We start from the raw sequence: 9865 nt of genomic DNA, 5'->3' as shown, positions 1-9865 counted from the left end.
ACCTTTCACCTTACAGACTCCACGGTACGCCTAGAAGTTAGTAAATATACAGAAATAGTTTTTTTTTGTTAGTACCTCCCTTTTATTTTAATTTGCTTGGAATAAAAAAACCGGTGCTTTCACTTATCACACAGTGACGTCACAGAGATATCATGGTGCCATCTCTCAGGCCAGTTCGATTTTACCTCAGGATCTTCCTGGCAGAGGACAAGGATCGCTGTTCACACAGAGAAACACAGGTACCCCAAAACAGCACAGGGGAAGGGGCAATGGCCGCCTCAGGTGGGTCAGCCAGTGCTCCAGAAGATGTGTCTGACCCAGGGGTGGATCAGCCCCACCACCCTGGAAGGCAGCAATAAAGAACACAGGGAGGTGGGTTTGAGTTCCCCGTGATCCCAGGGAAACAAGCCGCCATCTTGAGCATAGGCCGCCATTTTGTGTCAGCTTTGCTTTATTGACTAGGCCTGTTCCCCCAGATAGGTCTCACTGGGGGACACCACAACGTGGCTGCAAGTCCTTTTGAGGAGGAAAAAAAAGGGGAGGTTTAAAACTTAAACTTGTAAGTCCTTTTTTAAAAAAAAAAAAAATTTAAAAAGTTCCAGAATAATCAAAATCCAGACTTGTCTTCAACAGCCACATAATTTGCAGGTGAACTTAAAAGTAGCAATACACATTATGACACTGCAAAGTCTATATTGGTATCAGTAAATTAAGTCTTAATGGAAAAACCCTTTCTGCTTCATCAGACTTGCAGGCTTTGTGGTTTTATCATCAGTGAAAGGACCAGCTGAAGAATCACCAGTAGAAATCTCGGCCCTAAAGAGTACAAAGTCAAGATTGCCATTAAACATTTCATAGGGTTTCCCCTTTTAGCAACAGCTGTCAAAACAGATTGTAAGAGGGTCGTGTTGGGGTTGTTTTGTTTATTTAAAAGAAACAAACAACTACAGATGCCCAGTCCAGCATCAAAGAAACCATCACCACTTATGGAGAGAATTCACACTTATATTCAATTTGAGCAGCGCTTAGTGTATCTGTTAGCTGGGATGAAACCACTACTCTGCTAGGGGTGAAGAACCTTTTCAGAAGTAAATTGTCTCTAAATACTTGCCTGAGAATCAGAGGATAAGGCTCTGTTTAAGGAAAAAGCTTTTTTTGCTCAGCTGTTGCAAAGAGGTGTCCACGTGATTAAACTGAAATGAAAGTGTATTAGAGACCTTCCTGCTTCTGAGTTTTTTCCCTGCCCACAAAATTTCACCAGAATAAGAAAGTGAAACAAATCAGATGTGGTTTGTTTTGTCATCTGGACATTTAGCAGACATCTACATTGTTCCATAGCTTAAGGCATTTTGGGTTTGGTTTTGTGTGTGTGTGTGTGTGTGTGTGTGTTTTGTTGTTGTTGTTGGTTGGTTGGTTTGGTTTTTTTGGGGGGTGTGTGTGGTTGGTTGGTTTTTTTTTTTTTTAGATCCAGGAGAAAACACCATAAATTAAAAACCTCAAAATTTGTAGACATTGTGTGGAGAAAAAAAAATAAATTGAATATGAATGGATAGTAAGAGACATGATCCTAAAGAAACAAAACTGATTAGATATTCCTATTTATGTTTTATTTTTAAGTATGTTAGAACTGGAGTTGCCTTTTGTCCCCTCAAAACCAATGAGAATACTTTAACATCAGGAAGTTGGTAGGATACATTGATTTAATGAAAGGTTGGGGCTCAGTGCAAAACTTCCCAGCTTATAAATATGAGTTGTTTTGAGCTCATTTAGCTCTTTTTATTCATGAGCAAGATCACAAAAAAACAAAACAAGTTCATGCAGTTCTAAGGAATAATGAAGTAATCATAAAAAGGCTATTTCAAAAATAGCCATTATAAGCTAATAGCCAAACTAAAAGTAAAAATAGGTGCACAAGGGTCTGTTTAATTGCTAATGGATACAGGAGCAAAATGCAATCTGTTACTGGCTTTGAAAACTGCATATATTAATAGATAATAAATAGATAAATTGTCCAGAAAGTTCTTCTATTTTAGGCATCAAGACCACATGACATGCCTTTGACTCCTACAACACACACCTGCAGGGGTAGTTAAGGTTTTTAAATGAAAGTTTTCTTGTTCTAGTAAAAGAAACTGCAAGTTGAGAGCCTCAGCTTCATCCGAATGGAAGAGTATCTGAAGCTGGAGCCATCCTTGATGTCTTGCAGCTCCTTCACAGCTCATGCAGTTTAACCTTCTGTGGTATAAAGGTATGGCTCCTACAAGTCATGGAAAATAACTGTGGGGTTGTTGGGTTGTTTGGGTTTTATCTTTTGAAAGAGAATAGGTATGAAGTTAAAGATTTTCAAGCTTTTACCGTTAATTACAACAGTTTAAAATCTGCAAAGGCAATTGTACAAGAACGTAATAGAGAATAATAATATCACTCATACCAAAATAAAAGCACCAAAACTAAGAAGGAAAGTTTCCTGCACATGCCAGGCCACTCCTGTTTATTATTTAAATCCAGATCTTTATTAATAAATAACAGTAACTAGTAGGCCCACCAAAAAAAGTATGTGAATGTTACTAGCAAATTTTTTACAATTCCATTTCAGACACTGCAAACCACAAAATTGCCACATACGTATTTTCAAAAATCAGCAGACCAAAGGCTTTACCTGAGAAAGGCTCTAACCAGATCAGAACTTGATAGCAGGCTCTTTGGCCCTATAAATAGCACATCCCTGTGTCTGTGGGTGGGACTAAGGAATCCTCTTTTCCTGGTGGGCTGAGCTGGAGATGAGGCTTTTTCCTTCTGCCCTTCTCATCAGCAGTCCATTAGCAACCGTCCAAAAGTGAGCCTCATTTAGGCAGGTTAAAGCCTCTGATGCCTTCATAGTTGCTACAAATTAGCAAATTAGGTGATGTAAGGGGGGAAGAAGGGCCAAAATAATTATAGATACCAGGGTGGTTTTGTTTGGTTTTGTTCTTTCAGGAAAGCCTAATTATTACAGAAGCAATTTCCCTTCAAGGCAATACTACTGCCAGATTCAAGAATCCTTACAGGAGACAGGTGTGTATTCTAATAAGAGTAAAATTGTACAAATCCTACTGCTATCAACCAAAAATGCTATCACATTGCTGTTGTTTGACAATTGGCACATGGCTGCAAACAGCTGAAGGCCACAGGTCCTGCCCTGGAGGATTTATCCTGTGTGCAGTTCAACGGTGTGTGTTTCTGTCTTTGTTTTAAAGCACTCTGCGTTCAACATTCGGTCCATCTTCCCTTTATTCTAATCTTCTTTTCTTCTGACTGCTCAAACCCAAGCTTGAACACAGACTGTTGCAGTCAATTATCTGAAATCTTGCAGTATCACATGCTCAAAGCCCCTCACATTCGCTGCAGTAGGTGAGCACTTGTAGCTTCTCTCGCTCTTGCATTGTGATGCTTTTGTGGTATTTAACGCTGACATTTTTAGCCCTTCCACATTTAATTCTCCCCCCCCTCTCCAGACCTCACTGTTGCTTAAAATATCATGGCTAAATTTACTCTAGAGATGTAACATCCCTGTATTAAGACCACTGACAGCAAGGCGTCAAGTTTCTCGGTTTCTACAGAGAAACCTATTTGTGTTGGTGCATCTGCTGAGAGTCCCCTGCTCTGGCTGTGCCTGTGCCATTGTCACTGTGCTCGCTGCCACCTCCTCACAACTTTGGAAGTAATTACTTTTTGCAGTATCAGGGGATCTCCAACATCCAGGGGCCACGTTGCTCAACTCAGTCATTGTCTGGGTGCGCTGACACCCATTTCAGAGACTCCTGACTCCATTTTGTGTGACTGGCCCCCTGATTGAGATCACCTAATTACAATAATTAGGCAGCTCACCTCAGGATATTATGAGAGCAACCCACCCAAACCTAAGTCCATATGGTTTGAAATAGCTAATGAGTCAGTTAATGTGCTATGTCCAGGAGTAATGGACACTCAATATGGATGGCGTGGAGGCATCATTTACCAACTTCCTGACTGATTAAGGTTTTTCATGTGGACACTTCTTGTATTTTGCATCTCATGGCAAGTTCAGAGTATTAAAGGCTTTTACATGTTAAACAGAGCAGAGGAAAACAGCTGAGAGTTTTAAAAGGCAGGTAAGAAAATACTCCTCTCTCTAAAGAAAATACAGAAGATTGGAAATCTTGGGAGTTTCCTCTGAAATATAATACTGGACATTATTTGAATGATGCTAATAAAATACAGATGATGACAATGACAATAGGTGACATCTGCTTTAATGTAAAGTAGCCTGAATGAATGACTCCCACACTTCTAGAGGGGCCACTTTAGCCTCTGGAATTTATGTATCCAGTCTCTTTTAACACTCCCCCTGCTACCGATGCCATGGAGTTGAGCAGCAGTTCTGAACTAACCAGATCAGGGGATCAATACAAGGGCAAACCTTTTGGCAGCAGAGGCACCAAAAGCCCTGAAGCAAGTCACAAGGGCTGTCTGGCTTCTGAATGAACCACAGAATCTATCTGCTCAGCCAGGGCGAGGGTTCCTGTCCCTAAGTCTGTTCCTGCTCTCCTCATTTTCATGGCTGTTGGGATGAGATGGGACTCCCTGTTCCTGTCACTGTAGCTGAAAAGATAGGCAGACCCTGGGTGTGTTCCTTACCTCTTGGGTTTCAGAGGTTTTCTTGCTGGTGCCTTTACAAAGCACTTATTTCTGAGCACTGAAGGAAAAGCATTTTCTTTCTCAGGTTTACTTTCTTTCAGAAACGTGTGAAGAGGTGATCTAAGTTTATTGCTGTTGTGGGAATGGCTTGTATTTGCAGGGAGAGCAGGATGTCTAGTGGCTGGAGCAGAGAGGGGGATCAGGAATGATTTCCCTTATGGGACTAATTCTGGAGTCCTAATCCTGGCTCTGCTACTGACTGACTTTATATGAATAATTTCATTTTTGTGTCGTTTTATCCATTTGAAGCAGCGTGGGTGGCTTGGGTGGAGGCACTGAGATTCTCAGGAATAGGATAAAGAAATTACAGTAATATTAGTAGTAGCACACCAGTGTTCCTGGTCAACAAGAAGCAGTGAATTCTGTAGTAGTGTATGTGAAAAGGTTTAGAGAAGCCAAGAGGAATTTGGAAAGCACTCGGGGAGAAGGTGCATATAATCACTTCAGTCTTTCCATTTCTGAGATTAACCACATGAAGTTGTTCAAGAAGGGAAAGTCATCTGTCATAGCATTCATTATTCACATATCAATGCTACTTTTTATGTATAAACTTAATTATGATGAGGGGATATATTAAATATGACTCGTTTTACTGCAAGATTGATTTTTTTTTCCCCTGACCTCAGAATAAATATTGATCTTCATGATCTTTAAATGTAGTGCAAAGGTTGTTTTATTAATGGCATATTAATAGAAAGTAGCCCTGACCATGCAATATTAATATATTTGCATTGTTATTCTCAGATCCCATCCAGAAGGAAGGAGGCAGGGTGCCAATACCTTCTTTCCCAGGAAAGATCAGGAAGCTGCTGATTTTAATGACTGTTAAGTCTCCTTTCAGTTTGTTGTTGTGTTTTGGTTTTTTGGTTTTGGGATGTGTTTGGGAGTTTTTTCATTTAAAACAGGGATTAAATGACCAATGTAGTATATGATATGCCTAATAAAACAGTGATATCTCGTGTGTCCAGCATTCCCAGGAAAGCAAGGCACTGTCCTAACCTGGTGGTGCTCCACCACCCACTGCCAGGGGGTCAATTCCATGAGCAGAATCACGGTGGAGAGAAGACATGGGATAATTTGGTGCTTTGGCAGTCAGTGTCTGGGGCTCTGATTTCTTCAGTAATCAGGCTATTAATTTTACTAGCAGCTGATGTTTAACAGCAGTTATCTTAGTCAAGTGAGGGTTTCCTTAATTAATTTATTTTTCTCTTCTGTCTTGCATTTCTAGCGACTCTTGAAAATCCAGGCTTGGAGCTGCTGTTCTGACGGTTGGCTGAACCAAGGCAGGTATGTTGTTTTTAAATACTCCTCACAGAAGAATTGTAAGTGATTTTTTTCTAAAGTCTGCTCTATAAAGAGCAGGGATAAGAGATCACACACTGCAATAACCTTTGAATAGTTTCTATAATTCCTGAGAAAACAGTGCCCACTTAGCTAAAGGATTTATAAACCCTGTTTTATCAGCAGTCTTTCTGTTTCATACATATTTTGAGTGCTTGGTGCCAGGTGACAAAAGTCAAGAGAGAAGATGACAACTTCCATTCCAGAGTGTGTAGAACCAAAGGAAATAAATATGTGTCCACTATGACCCATTGCCCTACAGGAAATACTTACAATTAAGAAAGGACTGTGCTATAAGCCACTAAAAACCTGGCAGCCTGACTTCAAAACTTTGCAGCTTTACAACTAATTTTGAAAGAAAGAATAATCACAGTCCATTATGATAACTGGAAAGGGGAATAAAAGGCACTACTGCTTTGGGTCGTGCCAAAATAACTTGGTATCTCTCTTTGCTAAGCAAACTGATTTGGTAGACAAGAGAATTGTGATAGAACCAGTTCATTTGGACTTCAAGGCATTTAATGCTGAATGACATGGGAAACTATTAATTAAGCTGGAGAATGTGTAAGTGCAAAAATGAAATGGTGGGCAAGGAATAATAAACTGAAAGGGGAAATAACCAATGACAGAGGTTACCAGTTTCCAAGGGATCTACCTCAGGACCTGTTTCGTTCAGTATTGCTGATTTCATGAGCAACAAAACCAAAACAGATGTGTCCTTAACCAATTTTCTGGAAAAATAAAGTTGTGAGTCACTGGAGTGTTGGTATAAGAGAAACAAAACAGAATTTCAGGATATAAAACTTAAGGTTGTGCTTCTTGAAACTGCTGGTTTGGAGGAAGAAGAGGAGAATCACAGGATGACCATGAGCAGGTAACGGGCCTTTAGATGTCTGAAGAAAAGTCAGACTTGATTCTAAGGTTGTATCAAATAAGGTTGTATCAAATCAAATATTTTTTGATGAAATTCAGAACACATACTTGGTAGCCTTTTACTGAGAATTCAACTGCACATCCTGTCCACTCTGTAAGTGTTAAATCATGAAGGTTGTCTCAGACAGGGCAGAGGGCAGTGATCATATCCAGTTTTCCTGTGAAAAGCAGAGCTGGATTCTGGAGGGGAAGAGGAGCTCTTCTGCTGGAGGGCAATCCTTGTAAGAAACAGATCTGATAAGAAATGGGGAAGAAATTTCTTGCCAGAGGCAGAGTAAGCAGAACTCTGTGGCTTTTCAGATGTCAGGTGTGTTGCGGGGTAGGAACACACAGAAACCCCTTTGCATAAACAGTAAGTGGTAGGGAATTAATTATCTTGATAGTTGAAGAGCTGGGCAGAGAACACAAATAGAGTATTTGTTTTGTACCTTCAGAAGTACCATGAAAGGTAATAATGAGGCTGCAGGTATCATGATGTGTATTATAAGTAGATATTATAATGTTTTAGAATATTCAGGTCTGGATTTTGCAGTCAACCCATCTTTGCCTCATGATGTGAACACCTATTACTTGCATATACTTGCATTCCTTGCACGGGAAAAAAAGGCAAGAACTGATGAGTTTTGAGATAATTTTGTTTTTTCCCCATAGGATTTTCTAGGAAAAGAAGTGATTTCAGCCAATTTAAGCACTGTTATTAGTTTGGTGCTTCCAAAGTGTAGAGATACAATAATGGCTCTTCCAGTAAATTAAGACAATGGCATTTAACTAGTGTTCCAGTAACATCCTGGGCTCAGTTTGTCCCAGAAGTTTTCAAGGGAAAATTGGAACTGTTTACTTGGTGGCTTAATGTTTTGATGAAAATGTAACTTTTTTGCACTTTGCTGTGACTTTAAAAATGAGTAACTAACTTACATATTAGGGTTATCAACAGACACAGTTAATGTGTGTAACTGCACAGGGTCCTGTGAATTTGCTTGTGTGTGTGTCTGTTCTTCGCTCGTCTGCTTCTGAGTGTGATATTTTATTGGAGCACATGATTTAAAGGAGCTGATTGCCTGCTAGGGTATTTATCCTATATAAATTCTGCATTAAATGACAAATTTTAGACCCATCAGAGGCAGAAGACCAAGTCCATCCGTTGAAATGCTATTTGTATTATTACTTTCTGATGAATTCTGTACTACAGCAGGTGTCAAATCATATCTGTTGTTTTGCAGTGGAGGATGAATAGAAGATGTATTGCTACTGCAAATGAATCTAATATGAATCTAATGAGCAGTAATGAGCAACTGTTTTGTCATTATTGAGGCAACCACTGTGATGCTAATAAACTCTCATTTCTGCTCTTTAGAAAAAAGCACTGACCAGGATTTATAACGTGGCCTTAATGTCCCAAAAGCCTGAGGCAAAAGAGAAGAGTGGAACCCCTAAACTGAGCATAATTTAGTAATTTTCTGTGTGGCAGGCTTCTTATTTTCTCTTATTAAACGAACCCTGCTTTAAGTCTTTCAAGCTTTCTTACATTTGAAAGGAAAAAGATGAAGAATGAGTGTCTATTAAGGGAACATAAAGTTAAGGAGATGGGCATTCTGCCTTAATTTTCTTTAACATAAGTGCCCTAATTCCGTACTTCTACACTTGGCAGTGCTTTTGTAATGATACGGGCAACTGTGTGCAACTGTTTTAAAAGCAGTCACTTTGAAAGTAACAGGCCATTAAATCAGTATAGAACTATAATATATTTGGGGCAAATATCACAACTCTTTTAATTGAAGTTTCATTTTTTAATTTTTTTAAATTTATTCTCCATGGATCGTAAGAGTGCTGAATAAACAGAAATACCTTTGACACAATGGCATCAATAGCTGTAGCACATAACTGAAATGTAAACGAGTTCTGACTCCTGTGCGGCTCTGCCTTTCCCAAGTATCAATAATACATGGAATGGTACATAAAGCTGTGGAAAGGGGACAGCTGGGTACACGGTGCTCACAAGTGGAGCACAGGAAAACCGGGCAGCGCTGCTTCTCTAAAAGCTAAGTACTATCCTTCCATCAAAAAATAATGCTTCTGTGTATACAGTCTTCATGGACTCATCTCTCTGTGCAATAAAGCTGGATGCACTGGAGAGATCATTCCAGTATTTCATTTGGAGCTCTGAACTGTTGTGTGTAGGGGGCAGCTGTTTGCTTTACTACAGTACACTGCAGACTTGCTGTAACTGCTCAGTGGAGACTGTGTGGGCAATATTTAAGGTATTCTATAGACACAGCAGTGGCCCTGGGAATTCCTGAGCGAGCCAGGGCGTGGGCGCCGGGGCAAATGACAGCAGCCATCTCTCAGAGCTGCAAACAGGGTGTCAAAGGGGGTGTGAAAGCCAGAAACTGTTCCTTCAGTGCTGGGGCATCCCGAGGACTTGGGGCACTCTGAGCAGGAGCTTAGTTAGCGAGAGAGTTCTCACTTCCTGACGTGGCAGTTCCATCTGCTGCTGGAGGAGGGAGGGAAGCAGAAGTCGGGCTTCCCTTGGTTGCCCTACCTGTGCTGTTGTCGGGATGGGCCTTTGCAATCAGCTTCTCCTCCCAGCGTCAGTCATACATGGATCAGATTTACTCACCCTCTGGGGACACCACAGGATTGGGTTTTAGTAATGCTTGATGTGCAGAGTTGAAAAAGGCAACTGAGCCCAGCAGCATCAGTGTTCTAGAGCTCACCTTTCTAGATGTATCCACGCTCACTCCAAAACTCACGTGGCTTCTTTCCCTCCTGAAGGAGTTAGTTCTCATACTCCTCAGCTGTTCTGTACCACAAACCAAGGCATGGTAAGGGGAGACAATCAGGAAGTATAACCCTGGTCTGAACTAAAACCCTGGTG

General features: G+C 40.5%; 2 long non-coding RNA genes across 2 annotated transcripts in view; both read left to right on the top strand.

The window, feature by feature from the left end:
• Positions 1-2371, top strand: part of LOC114061778 — a 19111-nt gene extending 16740 nt beyond the window's left edge. Inside the window, exons 3-4 of the long non-coding RNA XR_003572213.1 lie at positions 135-648; positions 2034-2371. This is a non-coding gene — a long non-coding RNA (uncharacterized LOC114061778). The remainder of the gene's footprint in view (positions 1-134; positions 649-2033) is intronic.
• A 124-nt stretch (positions 2372-2495) lies between these two features.
• On the top strand, positions 2496-9204 carry LOC114061782. Its single transcript, XR_003572216.1, has 3 exons — positions 2496-3054; positions 5945-6003; positions 8345-9204. It is a non-coding gene; the product is annotated as an uncharacterized LOC114061782 (long non-coding RNA).
• The last annotated feature ends 661 nt before the right edge of the window (positions 9205-9865 follow it).

The sequence above is a fragment of the Empidonax traillii genome, unplaced genomic scaffold, assembly GCF_003031625.1.
Source record: "Empidonax traillii isolate 1590-97213 ecotype Southwest subspecies unplaced genomic scaffold, ASM303162v1 scaffold357:size1057043, whole genome shotgun sequence".
NCBI lineage: Eukaryota > Metazoa > Chordata > Aves > Passeriformes > Tyrannidae > Empidonax > Empidonax traillii.
The sequence above is the reverse complement of the archived record's forward strand: the minus strand, read 5'-3'. Positions and strand labels throughout refer to the sequence as shown.